Genomic DNA, 14,535 nt, shown 5'->3' with positions numbered 1-14,535 from the left:
TGCGCGCTGGCAAGCAGGTGAACGCTGGCGAGGAGGTAATCGCTGGCGCGTAGGTGATCGCTGGCGCGTAGGTGATCGCTGGCGAGCAGAAGGTCGACGCGTGTCCTGTGAGAGGACAGGTGGTGCGGCGCGTTCACGAGCAGGAACGGGAAGATCGCTGGCGCGTTGGCGAACATGTGTTTCTGACACACGCGCAGCACGATGTTGCGTAGCCACAGGCCCAGGCAGATGGTGAGCAGGGAGTTCAGCAGGAACTAAAGGGTGGTCAGAGACCGCAGGGCGATGGTCCTCAAATGAGCGCTGACGCTCGGAAGAGAGCTGACGAGCAGGAGAGCGCTGGCGAGGGGGGCGAACATCAGGAGAGAGCCGACGAGCAGGTGAGCGTCGGCGAGCAGGAGATCGTCGACGAGCAGGAGAGCGCTGGCGAGCAGGAGATCGCTGGCGAACAGGTGAGCGCTGGCGAGCAGGAGAGCGCTGGCGAGCAGGAGAGCGCTGGCGAGTGCTTGTGCGCTAGCACTGCTCGCGTAAGGGAAGAATCCCTTAGCCCCGAAGGGACCGTTGCCCGTCGGGTGACGAGTTCTCCAGAAGGCGAAGATCCGGCAGGAGATGGTGAGCAGTCTGCAGAGAGGTTCAAGGAGGGCGGAGCAGTAGGTTGAGGCTGACGAGGAGAGTCCCCCCCGGAGCAGGAAGACCCAAAAAGGCATCTCCTAGTCCCCCTGTAAGGGGAAGGGAGGCCCTAGTGGCGTAGAGGGCGGTGAGCCTTACGGCGGAGGCGGCCTCGGGGGAGATCGTCGGGACCATCGGTCCTCCGAAGGAGAGTCTCCGTCAAAGCACTTCCCTCAGAAGGAAGCTGAGCAGCAGTCGAGACCGAAGGACTCACTTCCCCCTTCGAAGGATGTACGGAAGGAGGAGAGCCTTGAGCACCATCACCAGCAACAGCACCTGCGGCAGAAGGCCCAGCCACGTCGGAGGCCTCTGTCACCACAACGTCGACAATAGACAGAGGGTCTACCTCTGCTACCACCGGCGACTGCTTAACAGCGGCCCCCAACGAGACAAGGTCAATAAGAGCGACCTTGGAGGGCAAGCCCTTAAGCCCCAGGGACGACCAAATCTGTAAAAGATCATCACTGGATAAGGCATTATTAATAACCTCCCCCGGAGGAGGAGGGGGAACCGCCTCGCTATGGGAGGCGACGCCCTCTCCCCCTACCGAAGGTAGGGAAACAGAACAAGGGCCTGCGCTCCCACTCGGACGACTCTCCTTAGGAGGCGGACGAGGGGGAGCTTCGGAGGAGGTTTGGGCGGCGGAAGAAGAGTCCCGAGAACCTTCCTCCTTCAAGGCTAACCCCGGAGGAGAACGGTCTCTCTTGGACTTCTTCTTACGCCGACGGCCAAACCTCTCCCACTGGGAGGCAGACCACTCCCTGCACTCACGGCACATGTTATCCTGGTCACACCGTCGGCCCCGACATTGAGGGCAGAGGGTGTGTGGATCCGTATTAACGTCCGACATGAAAGTCCCACAAGGACGGCCGGCAACTCCAGGGCATGTACGCATAGTAAAGAAAATAACTGAAGGTCAACTTCCAACCAACACACACGCTGAAAAGAAAAAGCAGAAAATTAAAGGCTGTCACGAAGGCGATGAGCAGACACGTCTGATCACCGCCGAGCCAAAAGTGAAGAGAAGCAAGTCACCGGTGTGTGGAGGGGGGAGGGGTAGCAAGCTACCCTTCCCCACCCCCCGCTAACTAGCGCGGGGGTAATTAACCCTCGTTAAAAACTATTGGCTCGTTATTTCAGCTGCGCTAAAAGAAATACCCTTTGTAAATAGCGTGGTTTGTATTTCGGTTACGGAACAACTAAGCCTTCAGCTACCGCAGCAACAGGAGCAGTTGTTTGAGCAGACACATCAGAGGCCTCAGTCACAACAACGTCGACGATAGACAGATGATCTATCTCTGTTATCGCCGGCAATTGCTTGACAGCTGCTCCTAATTTGATCATGTCAAACAGGGCTTCCTTGGAGGGCGAACCCTGAAGCCCCAAGGAAGCCCATAGCAGTAACAAATCATTGTTATTTACAGGTAAAGAAATATCCTCCTCGGGGGGGGAGGGGGAGCTGCCTCGCTATGGGAGGCAACTACCTCTCCCGCTCCCCGGGATCGGTCAACAGAACTACGGCCTACGCTACCCCTCGACGGCCTCTCGGAAGAGACCGATCGAGTGGGAGCTTCGGAGGTGGTTTGGGCCACGGAAGAAGAGTACTTGGGATTTCCTCTCTTCAAAGAAGCCTTTAAAGGAGAAATATCCCGTTTGGACTTCTTCTTTCGGCGCCGAGCAAACCTCTCCCACTTGGAGGTAGGCCACTCCCTACACTCACCACATGCGTTAACACTATCACACCATTGGCCCCTACAATGAGGACACAAGGTGTGAGGATCTGTGTCGACCGCCAACATAAATGTACCACAAGGGCGGTCAGGTAACCCAGGACGCGAACGCATGAGGATAGAGGCCATCTTCACACACACTGTAGAAAAGAAAAAGCAAAAACAGATTAATGGCTGACAAGCGAGGGTGAGAGCGGACACGTCCGATTGCCCACCCGAGCCAAGAGCAAAGTGAAGTATTGACAGGTGTGTGTGAGGGGGGGTAGCAAGCTACCCCTCCCTACCCCCCGCTAACTAGCGGTGGGGTAGTAAACCCTCGTTAAAATTCTAATGACTCGTCATTTCAGCTACGCCGAAAGTAATAACCCATATTAAATAGCGTGGTTTGTATTTCAGTTACGGAACAACTGTCAATTACTGAATAGTAATTAACATTGAAATGACAAATTCGGAGATGATTTGTATTTTTCCTAACCATACAAACCTTAGCTATTTACATAGGGTTTACTTTCGGCGTAGCTGAAGTGACGAGCCATTAGATTTTAACGAGGGTTAAACTACCCCCGCGCTAGTTAGCACGGGGGTAGGGGAGGGGTAGCCCGTGCTAGGGGAGGGGTAGCAAGCTACCCCTCCCCCCTCCACACACCGGTGAGCTGCCTCACTTCACTTAGAGGTAGGACTTGTCTTGGGGGACAGGGCTGGCGGGCAAATGTGTGTAAATAGCTAAGGTTTGTATGGTTAGGAAAAATACAAATTATCTCCGAATTTGTCATTTGTTCCGTAACCGAAATACTTTACATAGGGTGACTTACCCTTGGGCAGGGTGGAAAGTCGCCAGCCTTACTGGCTTTGGCTTACCCGGGGACTCAGAATCCGAGAGCGCAGCACTTCGAGAAAAAGAGTACCTGCGCCTGGCAAGTTTCTTGCTACGCAAGAAACGAGCGGCCTACATAAGTTGTGTGTGGAGAGATGAGGTGTGACCCGTCCTAGGAAGTTGACCTGAAGTCCTTTATATGGAATTCTAGGCTAGGACGTCCCCATACCACCTCGTCAGGGTATGGGGAACGCGACAGTATTGTACTTAATACTAGGAACACAAGGAAGCATGGTTTACCTGCAGAGGTTTGAGGTCAGCTATGCAGAGACCCAGGATGCTGCATTCCCCAAGAGAGGGGAGGATGAAGAAAGAAGTAAGGGCCAGACATACTCTTTCATTCACGCAGATTAAAACCGGGTAACAGTGCCCTCAACCTTCTGCTACTTGTCCATAAGGAGCCCAAGGTTAGACCAGCTGTTGTGCAGCCACCACAGGGCCGATAGAAAAAGTATCGAGGCTCCTGTGGGTCACGTCCTGCAGGTAGTGGGCTGTGAAGGTCGTCTGACGCTTCCAGACTCCAGCTTGTAGAACCTGCGTCACAGAGAAGTTTCTCTTGAAGGCCAGGGACGTGGCGATGCCCCTGACATCATGTGCCCTAGGGCGACGTGACGGAGGAGGGTCTGGATTCAAGGCATGATGGATGGTCCGTCGAATCCAGGCTGAGATGGTATTCTTGGTGACCCTCCTCTTCGTCCTACCCGTGCTCACAAACAGGGCTTGCACGCGGGGACGGACTGCAGCTGTTCTCTTCAGACGTCTCAGACTTCTTACTGGGCAGAGTAGCAGGTGATCTGGGTCATCTGTTACGGAACGGAAACTCACAACCCTGAAGGAGTCGAACCATGGGTCTGGCACTCCAGGGTTCTGAGTCTTGGCAACAAACTCAGGGACGAACCTGAACGTTACCTCCCCCCATCCCCTTGAATGGGCGATGTCGTATGAGAGACCATGAAGGTCACTGACTCGCTTGGCCGAAGCCAGAGCGAGCAGGACTACCGTCTTCCAAGTCAGGTGTTGGTCAGAGGCCTGGCGTAATGGTTCGAACGGAGGTCTCTTCAGAGCCCTGAGGACCCGAACCACGTTCCAAGGAGGCGGTCTCACTTCCGACTGAGGGCAGGTAAGCTCGTAGGTACGTATGAGTAAGGAAAGTTCCAGCGAGGAGGAAATGTCTATTCCTTTCAGCCTGAAGGCAAGGCTTAAGGCTGAGCGATAGCCTTTCACCGCCGAGACCGAAAGGCGCATTTCCTCCCGCAAGTAAACGAGGAACTCCGCTATTGCTGGAATAGAGGCATCGAGGGGAGAGATACCCCTCCCATGACACCAACCACAGAAGACTCTCCACTTCGCCTGGTAGACCCCTGCGGATGACTTTCGCAGGTGTCGAGACATCCTTTCCGCAACTTGTTGCGAAAAGCCTCTCTCAGTGAGGAGACGCTGGATCGTCTCCAGGCGTGAAGCCGAAGCGATGCTACAGCTTTGTGGAAGATGTTGCAATGTGGTTATCTAAGTAGCTCGTGTCGTGGGGGAAGCTCTCTCGGGGGTTGCGTCAGGAGCTGCAGAAGGTCCGGGAACCACTCTGCATGATGCCATAGCGGAGCTATTAAGGTCATCGACAGATTGACCGATAGTCTGGTCTTGTTGAGCACCCTTCTCATCAGACAGAAAGGTGGGAAGGCGTAGACGTTGATGTTCTCCCACCGTTGTTGGAAGGCATCTTGCCAGAGTGCCTTGGGGTCCGGGACTGGGGAGCAGTACAGCGGCAACTTGAAATTCAAGGCTGTCGCGAACAGGTCCACTGTCGGGGAACCCCACAAAGTCAGGACTTTGTTGGCTACCTGAGGATCCAAACACCACTCGGTACTCACTATCTGCGAAGCTCTGCTCAGATTGTCGGCGAGCACATTCCTTTTCCCAGGAATGAAGCGAGCTGATAGACGTATCGAGTTGACTTCAGTCCATCTTAGTATCTCTACTGCAAGATGGGATAGCTGTTGTGAAAAGGTACCTCCCTGCTTGTTGATATAAGCCACTACTGTGTTGTCGCTCATCACCACCACAGAGTGGCCCGCCAGGGTCTGTTGGAACTGTTGAAGGGCCAGGGAAACGGCCTTCAGTTCTAGCAGGTTGATGTGGAGGTACTTTTCTGATTCTGACCATAGGCCTGAGGCCCTCTGGTTCAGAACGTGGGCCCCCCACCCTTCTTTTGACGCGTCCGAAAACAGCATCAAATCCGGGGGGAGGACGAGAAGATCCACTCCCTTTCGAAGGTTGTTGTTGGTCAGCCACCACTGCAGGTCCGTCCGTTCCACTGATCCTATCGAGACCAGGATGTCCGGGGAATCGATGCCTTGATCCCACCGGGACTTGAGCCGCCACTACAGGGATCTCATCCTGAGGCGGCCGTTGGGAACCAGACGGGCCAAGAAGGCTAGGTGACCTAAAAGACGTAACCACGATTGGGCTGGAAGATCTTCTCGACTGAGGAAAGGCTTTGCAACCCTCCTCAGCCTTGCTATCCTGTCGTCTGATGGAAAGGCTTTGTGGAGATCGGTGTCTAATATCATGCCTAGATATACCAGTCGTTGTGTTGGGAGCAGAGAGGACTCCACGAGATTTACCATGATCCCTAGATCTTGGCAAATTCCCAGAAGCCTGTCTCGGTGTCGAAGAAGGGTCGACTCCGAGTCTGCTAGGATCAGCCAGTCGTCCAGATAACGGAGGAGACGGATGCCGTTCCTGTGCGCCCACGAAGATATCAGTGTGAACACTCTGGTGAACACCTGAGGTGCTGTGGAGAGACCGAAACCCAGCACCTTGAACTGGTAGATCTTGTTGTCTAGGCTGAAACGTAGGTACTTCCTGGAAGACGGATGGATTGGGATCTGGAAGTACGCATCCTTCAGATCCGGTGTGCACATGAAGTCTTGCGGTCTCACTGCAAGTCTGACCGTGTCTGCTGTCTCCATGCTGAACGGAGTTTGTTTGACAAACTTGTTCAGGGCTGAGAGGTCGATGACGGGTCTCCAGCCTCCAGACGCCTTCTTTACAAGAAAGAGTCGACTGAAGAAGCCTGGGGAGCTGTCCACGACCTCCTGGAGAGCATCCTTCTTGAGCATGGTCTCGACTTCTGCCCGAATGGCTAGCCCCTTTGCCGATCCTGTGGCATAGGAGCTCAACGACACTGGATTCGATGTCAGGGGAGGTTGAGATGAAATGAACGGGACGCGATATCCTTGTCCGACCACAGAGGTCGTCCAGGAATCGGCCCCGAGTTGCTGCCACCTGAGCACGCTACTTTGTAGGCATCCCCCCACAGGTGGACACGCAGGGGGATTGCCAATCCTAGCGCTTGCGGCCTCAGCCACTCCTTCTAAAATTTTTGCCTCCCCTGGAGGACTTTCCGCCCCTCTTGTCTTTGACAGGAAAGGGCTGCGGTTTAGACACCTTGGTCTTAGTTGCCGGAGCCTGCTTCGGTGTCCTGCAAGGCTGCTGCTGTTGTTGAGGAGCTGGAGGCTTGTAGGGCCGAGATGTAAGAGCCTTCTGGAGGAGCCAATCGTGACTCGTCTTCTTCCACCTCTCAGCTGTCCGTTCTACGTCCTTGGGCTCAAACAGGTTTCCTCCAAGGATGGAGGAATGTCTGAGCTTGCTGACATCCATAGCGGGGACCTTCGGGTGGAACCTCTCGGTCACCGTATCACGACACTTGAGAATCGAGTTAGTCCACAGGTTAGTGACCTGGTGAGCTAAAAACTTGATAGAGCGCGTGCCCGAGAGGAGGAAGGTCTCCAGGGCCTTCCTATTACTCTCCTTGGACAAGTCCTCAGAGCGCAATAGGATGCCCAGAGACCCTAGCCAGACATCCAGCCATGAAGTGGCCTGCATGGCACACTTGCGACCTTCTCCTGGCTCAGGACCTCTGACGCCGTGAATGTCACCTGCCGGGCGTTGAGTTTCTCTACAGAGAGACCCCTGGTGAGCTCTTCACGGAGTGGTGGAGGGGAAGAGCTAAACAAGGCTCCTCCATGATCTCGAAGTACCTCCTTTGCTGCACGCGAGGAGGTGGGAGGAGCTTGTTCCCGGCAGAAGAACGACTGGAGGAGGCGAGCTCGGAAAGCTGGCCCTCAACCTTGTCCCTGGCGCTCTTCACCCCCTGGGACCAGGGAAAGGCTGCACTGGTCTTGGGGGGCTTCTGAATGCCATAAACCTGGTCCAGGACCGTATCCTTGCCTTCGCGAGAGGCGGTCTCGGGGTCCTTGAAACTATTGAGTTGCCTCATTAGTCCTAGGACCTGCCAGAAGGCGTGTTCCGATTCGCGCTGCTCTCCTCCTTGTGGACTGGCAGCCAAGTCTCCTGTCACCATTGGCTCTTCATGGGGGGACAAGCGGACGTTCTCCCGGGGAAGGGTTGGCTCTGGACGAAACCTCGACGATGATTTGGGAAACGTCTTGGAGTCCTTCCTGAGTGTTGCACCCCACCCCATGTCCGAGGCGTCGGAGTACAACACTAGGTCGGGGTTCTTTTGATACAGATCGAGCCCCTCTTGGAACCTGTTGATATTGTCCCACCATTCCAAGTGATTCCTGATTATTAGAGGGATCGGCATCCACTTCTCCAAATCTTGATTGTTCGTCAAAAATTTTGTCAGATGAAACTGCAGAGGACGTAGATGAAGTCTTCCCAGTGATACGAATTGCTCGATTGATGATAGGGTGCCTAGGAGACTCGTCCAATCTCTAACTGAACATGATCATAGGTCTAAGAATTGTCGGACTTTTGTTAGGCAGTCTAGAATCAGTTTCGAGGCTGGAAAAGCAAGAAAAACTGCTGATTGAATCCTCATCCGCAAATAAATAATATTCTGTGAGGGTATTAGCTGAGATTTGGGAAGATTTAATATCAGACCCAACTGTTGAGTTAAGGTAGTTGTCATTCGGAGAGACTCCAGACACTTTTCTTGTGATTCCGCTCTGAGTAGCCAGTCGTCTAGATATAACGAAATCCTTATTCCCTTTAGGTGAAGCCAGCGAGCAACGTTGGACATTACTCGGGTAAAAACGTAGGGAGCCGTGCTTAGACCAAAACAAAGTGCTCTGAATTGATACGTGGTTTTGAGGAACACAAACCTTAGAAACTTCTTGTGGTTCGGGTGTATCGGGATATGAAAATACGCGTCCTGTAGGTCTAATGACACCATCCAGTCCCCCTGTCTGGTGCCTGCAAGGACTGACGCTGACGTTTCCATGGCAAACTTTTCTTTGCTGATAAACTTGTTTAAAGGACTGACTTCCAAAACAGGTCTCCAACCCACCGAGTTTTTCGGAACTAAGAACAGCCTGTTGTAAAATCCCTCCGAAGAGGTGTCCTCTACCACTTCTATGGCTGATTTTGACAGCAAAAGGTTTACTTGCTCTTGAAGAGCTGCTGTCTTGTTCCCAGAGTGTTTTTTTGATAACTCCAAGGGAATCAATGACATAGGAGGAGGATTCAGGAAGGGGATCTTGTATCCCTCCTTGAGGACTTTGATCGTCCATAAGTCCACCCACCTTTGGCTCCACTCATGCCAAAATTGTGAGAGTCTGGCTCCCACCAGTGTCTGGAGACAGCGTGTTTCACTTTCTAGATTTATTCTGTTGTCTTGGAAACCTGCGAGCTTGACCTCCGGAAGATACTCTTTGAGGTCTCCTCGACGGGGCTCTTCCCCGAAAGGGCTGACGAGTGGGAGGAGTCTCCTTTTGTTTCCCTGTCTAGGGTTTTGAAGCTGAAAAACTAATTAGGAGAACTCTTTTAGCAGTTCTAGAGATCAGGTCCTGGGTAGCTTGTTGTGTCACAGTAGCTGATAGACCCTTTACTAAATCCGGAAGGAAAAGATGATCCACCAACGGAGCAAATAATAGTTCAGATTTCTGAACAGATGACAAACTTGAAGATAAAAAGGAACAAAGAGTGGATCTTTTCTTAAGAATTCCTGCCGTAAAAAGGGCGGAAAGCTCAATGGAACCATCTCTCACGGCCTTATCCAAACAAGCTATTAAATGCATTTGTGCCTCATTCTTAGGATCTGTGGATTCCACGAGAGCTCCTATGATCCAGTCCATTAGGCTGAAAACCTCTATTGTTTTAAATATACCCTTTAGAAGATGGTCCATTTCAGAATTAGCCCACATCACCTTAGATTTACCCATGACCGGCCTGCGTGAGGGATCAACAAGTCTGGAGAAGTCTCCTTGGGAAGAGGCAGGAACTCCCAAACCAAGAACTTCTCCAGTTGAATACCACACACTAGATCTAGAGGCCAGACGAGTTAGAGGAAAAGAAAAAAGGGGTTTTCCTAACTCCTTCTTTTTGGATGTCCATTGTTTGAGGGTAGAAAATGCTCTCTTAACAGAACGTGCCAACACCATTTTTGTAAAAGAGGATGTTTTATGAGGTCTGCCTTTCAAAAATTGAGACGGAGGACTTTGAGGTATCGGTTGTGTAAAATCTTCTGGATATAAAGACAATAAAACTTTCAGGAGTTTTTTAAAATCTGCCGAATGACACGAATCCTGAGATTCATTTTCTAAATCAGCTAAAGGAACATCGATTCCTTGATTTGAATGTTCAGGAGACAAAATCACTTTTTCCTGTTGGTTATTGTCTTCCAAAAATAATTCACTTTGTCCTGAAGGTATCTCGTGACAAATATCATCCATTTGTGCAGCAGCATCTCATTTATATACAGTATCAGAATCGAGAACCTGTGAGGGTACATCTTGATCGTGTGCGTCAGGCAAGAGTTCCGTATGATGAATGTCAACAGAGTGAAGAGGAGAAGTGTTAATAGTGTGTTAAGAAAATCGCGAAGTAGAAGCAATATTCTGTCTACTTCTATGTGAGGATAAGTCCTGATTATATGCGTCCGTCATGAGTCCAGAACGAGAATGCTGTATGTCTATCTGATGGCGAGCGTCTGCCGTGGGCGGAGCGGGAGCGTCAGTATCACGGACGTTCAGTGGCATGCGTTCCGTATGAGCGGTAGTCGAGCGTCCCACAGAATGCGAAGGTGAAACAGCTGTTTGCCTATTTTGTTGACTGGACAACCTCTGACTACCGTCAAGCATACCATCAGACTGGCGTCTGCGTCTGGAATGACATGGTGAAGAAACCAGAGTACCGCATTCGTCTGTTCTACTATATGCCGCAACGGAATCTGATAGTTGTGAAGGAGCGTTGCTGAGAATCGGTTGTTCGATACTATCAGAAGACTGTTTACTTGGTCTATTCTTGTCCTTAGATTCTTTTTGGTGTCGTTTTTCTGACAGAGAATTATAAGCGTCAAACAGAGACGAAATAGACCTCTTTAATTCAGCTAAATCAGATACAAGATGAGCGCCGTGTGCGCTAACTGAACATGTATAGATCGCTGAGAAGCATCGTTAACTGTCGATACTTTTAGAGCGTCTTGTGTTACAACTAAATCAGATGCATGATAAGCGCCGTGTGCGCTAACTGAACGATGCATTGATCGTTGAGAGGTATCGATAACTCTCGATACTTTCAGAGCATCTTGTGTTTCAGCTAAATCAGATGCATGATGAGCGCCGTGTGCGCTAACTGAACGATGCATTGATCGCTGCGAAGTATCGATAACTGACGATACTTTTAGTGCGCTTTGTGCTCGATCTGAATCGTGATTCGATAGTTGTGATAGATTATCAGTAATATTAACGTCTGCTTCCAAATGATTTCCAGGGGAAAGAACTTGCAATATATTCCAATCTGGTGGAGGGGAAGAAGCATGTACCGACGTAATAAGGACACCTTCTTCATCCGACAGGCTATGCGTATTACGTAATTGTTTCGGAGCTGATACGTCATCTTCCTCCGACAGAAATACTTCCAGTGAACACCAGTTACTGCAGGAGGGTTTATTAGTAGATATACGTCTCTTGAGAGGTCTAGAACGTAGTGATTGACGCCAACCACGTCGCGGTTTTGTGTCATCTGACGAAGACGGATACATTTTAACCTCGTCATTACTATCGTACGAAGGAGCGATCTGTACATCATTAACATGATCGCTCGAGGGGACGTCAGTTCGCTGATCAAGGACGGTTACAGTATATCCTTTCGCCTTTCGACATTTCTTCTCCCAGGGGTTGGGGAGCATGAAAGAGGTCCCGGGCTGGGATTATGACGGACACGAACAGACGCACCCTCCACTTCACTATCACTATTTACTATTTTGCTTTGTAAGCCACGCACTGCATTCCACATAACATCTTTTTCTGTAGTTAGGGAACGAACTTGAGCACCTAAGGCTGAAATCGCAGCCAAAACATCCTTTAATGAGGGTTCACTTACCTCTGACGCCGTAATGGGGTTTGGGACTACTGTAATAGGAATATTAGCATGAACATTGGCAGATATATCACCATCAGAAGATTCATTTGAAAGAATATTAGATGATATTCTAGAGTCTAGACCTTCTAATTCTATCCCTTTCAAGTCGCTTAATATAGCACTCAAAAATAATCCAATCAGAATCAGACAAAGACTTGCATTCATTACATCTATTATCATATGAAAAAACCTGACCTCTGCAATTACTGCATATTGAATGCGGACCAACCGCGGCTTTAGGAATACGTGTCTTGCATCCTCTAGCACATTTTCGATAGTCAGCCATTTTGTCAACAGAAAAAAACCAGTCCTGGTCTAAATCCAACAGAGTCTATTTACATCGATAGCGAAAAAGTCAAAAGAATATTCATACACAGGCAGCGAAAGTCGTCAACAATAATCAAAAAGGTACTTCACCAAATTGTAGAAAGTTAATTAGCAAAGCGAAAAGAATTTCCTGAGGTGTTGATTCGATCAACGACAGAGAATTTCTGAAAATTGCTAGGAAAGGTTCTGGTTACCTCCTAGTGATGGCACTCATGTATGACCACCTACTGTAATGGCGGATCGCCGCGAATTTTGAATTTTCTCTCGTGGCGCGACGAAACGCGAGATTTAAGCTATATATATGTAACTACCAGGGAAGTTACATTTTTAAAAGTATCATTTATTTACCTAATCATATGTTTTTTCTTTCCTCACTGAGCATTTTTTCCTTATTGGAGCCCTTGAGCTTATGGCATCCTGCTTGTCTAAATAAATTTGTAGCTAAACTTATATCATAATAATAATAATAATAATAATAATAAGGCTGCAACGATTGGCGTCTCCCATTCACGGTGCTTGTGTAAACAGTCTAGTGTGACAAATGCATGACTAGCCTATCTAATTCTCTGTTGATGTTAAAAAATGCAACTTCAAAACGATCTGAATTCATTACCATATATGAAAGACTAATGACAATAAGTCTCAGAAAATCGATAAAAAAATCCAAGCAGGCCTGCAGCGAAGATACACAAAAAATAAAAGCAATGATTGGAATAAAGCAGGAAACCATTAAATAAACATTGCATACTAAGAACCAGACTTGATTGGCAGGATGCAGATTTATCCTGCTAATGCAGGGCATAGGCTTGATTCCTAGTAGGCCGTTGTGGTAGCAGACCACATCCAACTAAACATTCACCCTCCATTCACCCCATACAAGAGCATAATCTAAAATGAAGTACAACTAAAATAGCTAAAGACAATCTTCATATAGAATTGCTTTTGGCAGCCAAATAAAAGAAAAATGTTATACCTCTTTGCAGTTTTTAAATAGATTTCCAACAAATTAATTGGTGTCACATTCATCACGAAACCGCAAAATCGATTGACCATTGATTGTAAATAAATATCGGCTAATCACCAAATAGTAAAGGACTATTAGCTACATCAAAACTGGCCAAAAATTTTTTTGGGCTGTTTGCAACAAGGATCCTCTTAACGTTAGAAGACAAATTTACAGATGCTACAACTTTCTATAAAACATTTGACCGGACTACCATTCTTACCTAATGGCCAAGACATTCGAAATAGTTATCAATAATAATTTTCTTCTCGGTACTGATGCAGGAGGTCACTTCACTCTAAAATTTGAATTTGAAACCAATTTTAATCATCCACCCACACGTATAAAATATACATGATTAAATGCAAAATCATTAATCATATTCGGACTCCTACTTGCAGTTGAAATTGATAAGTTGAACAGTTTGTGGTAGACTAGTTTCATACTGTTATAATGTAAGTAAAACAAATGTTTTAGTCCTACGACAAAAGAATTTATAGGTTTACCAATAACACCAAGGCTGTCCAGCAACCGGCCACCTAAGTGGGTCCTCTCCTTCACTTCAAGTTATTGGATAACATTATACTCGGTGCACATTGGCCTGTCACTCCTAACACAGTCAACAGCCATAGTGACCTACCCGACACCACATGGGCGCAGTAACTGCCCAGTCATCTGGAGAGTGGAAACCATTATAAATACACCTTCCACTAATAACCCTAACTTTGTGGAAATGTCATCAATCCAAACGTTGGGAATATTAAAGGTAAAGTTTTACAATACTATAGGGTATCATTTCGGACAGGAACGAGTCATTTTCGGAGAGAACGGACCTTTTTCTTTAGAAAAAAGTAGTTTTTTTCCCTAGGTTACATTACCCTGTAATACAGTACAATACCAGGTAATTGTGTAGGAGACCTCCGCGCTTGATTTAAAAGTTTCTAAAAGTAGAAAACGAAAGAAAACAGTAAATTAGAGCTACAGTTACCTTGAAACTGTGAGATAATCCTCCTACAACCACCTAACTCTTACACAGAAAATGTAATCATAAACCTACTACTACAATTATGGGGGACCCCAGTGGGAAGCGGGGTTTTTGGGTGGGGGGAGGAGGAGAAATGTGATTTTTCGGGGCACTACCGAACCTAATACAACTACCTACCCTACCCTGGGGGCCATGTACCCCTACCTAGGCCTACCGGGGGGGGGGGGGCTCTGCCCCCCCCTGCGACCCCCCCCCTTAAGGCCACAGTAATTTTCAGGGCACCACCGAACCTAAGACACCCACCTAACCTAGCCTATGGGGCACTGTACCCCTACCTAGGCCTACCGGGGGGGGGGGGGGGGGGGCTCTGCCCCCCTGCGACCCCCCCCTTAAGGCCACAGTAATTTTCAGGAACGTCTCAGACCCCAAGAAATAAGCACCTCACGGCAAAACGAACACCAATCAACGATAGTGTGATTATTGAGTTTCAGTTCAAACGAAACAAATTCAAATGAAAATGCCTTTTGCAAAAAAAGGAACACAAACTTCAAATTAGTCTCAATAT

This window comes from Palaemon carinicauda, chromosome 14, assembly GCF_036898095.1.
Source record: "Palaemon carinicauda isolate YSFRI2023 chromosome 14, ASM3689809v2, whole genome shotgun sequence".
Lineage (NCBI taxonomy): Eukaryota > Metazoa > Arthropoda > Malacostraca > Decapoda > Palaemonidae > Palaemon > Palaemon carinicauda.
Note: the sequence above shows the minus strand (reverse complement) of the source record.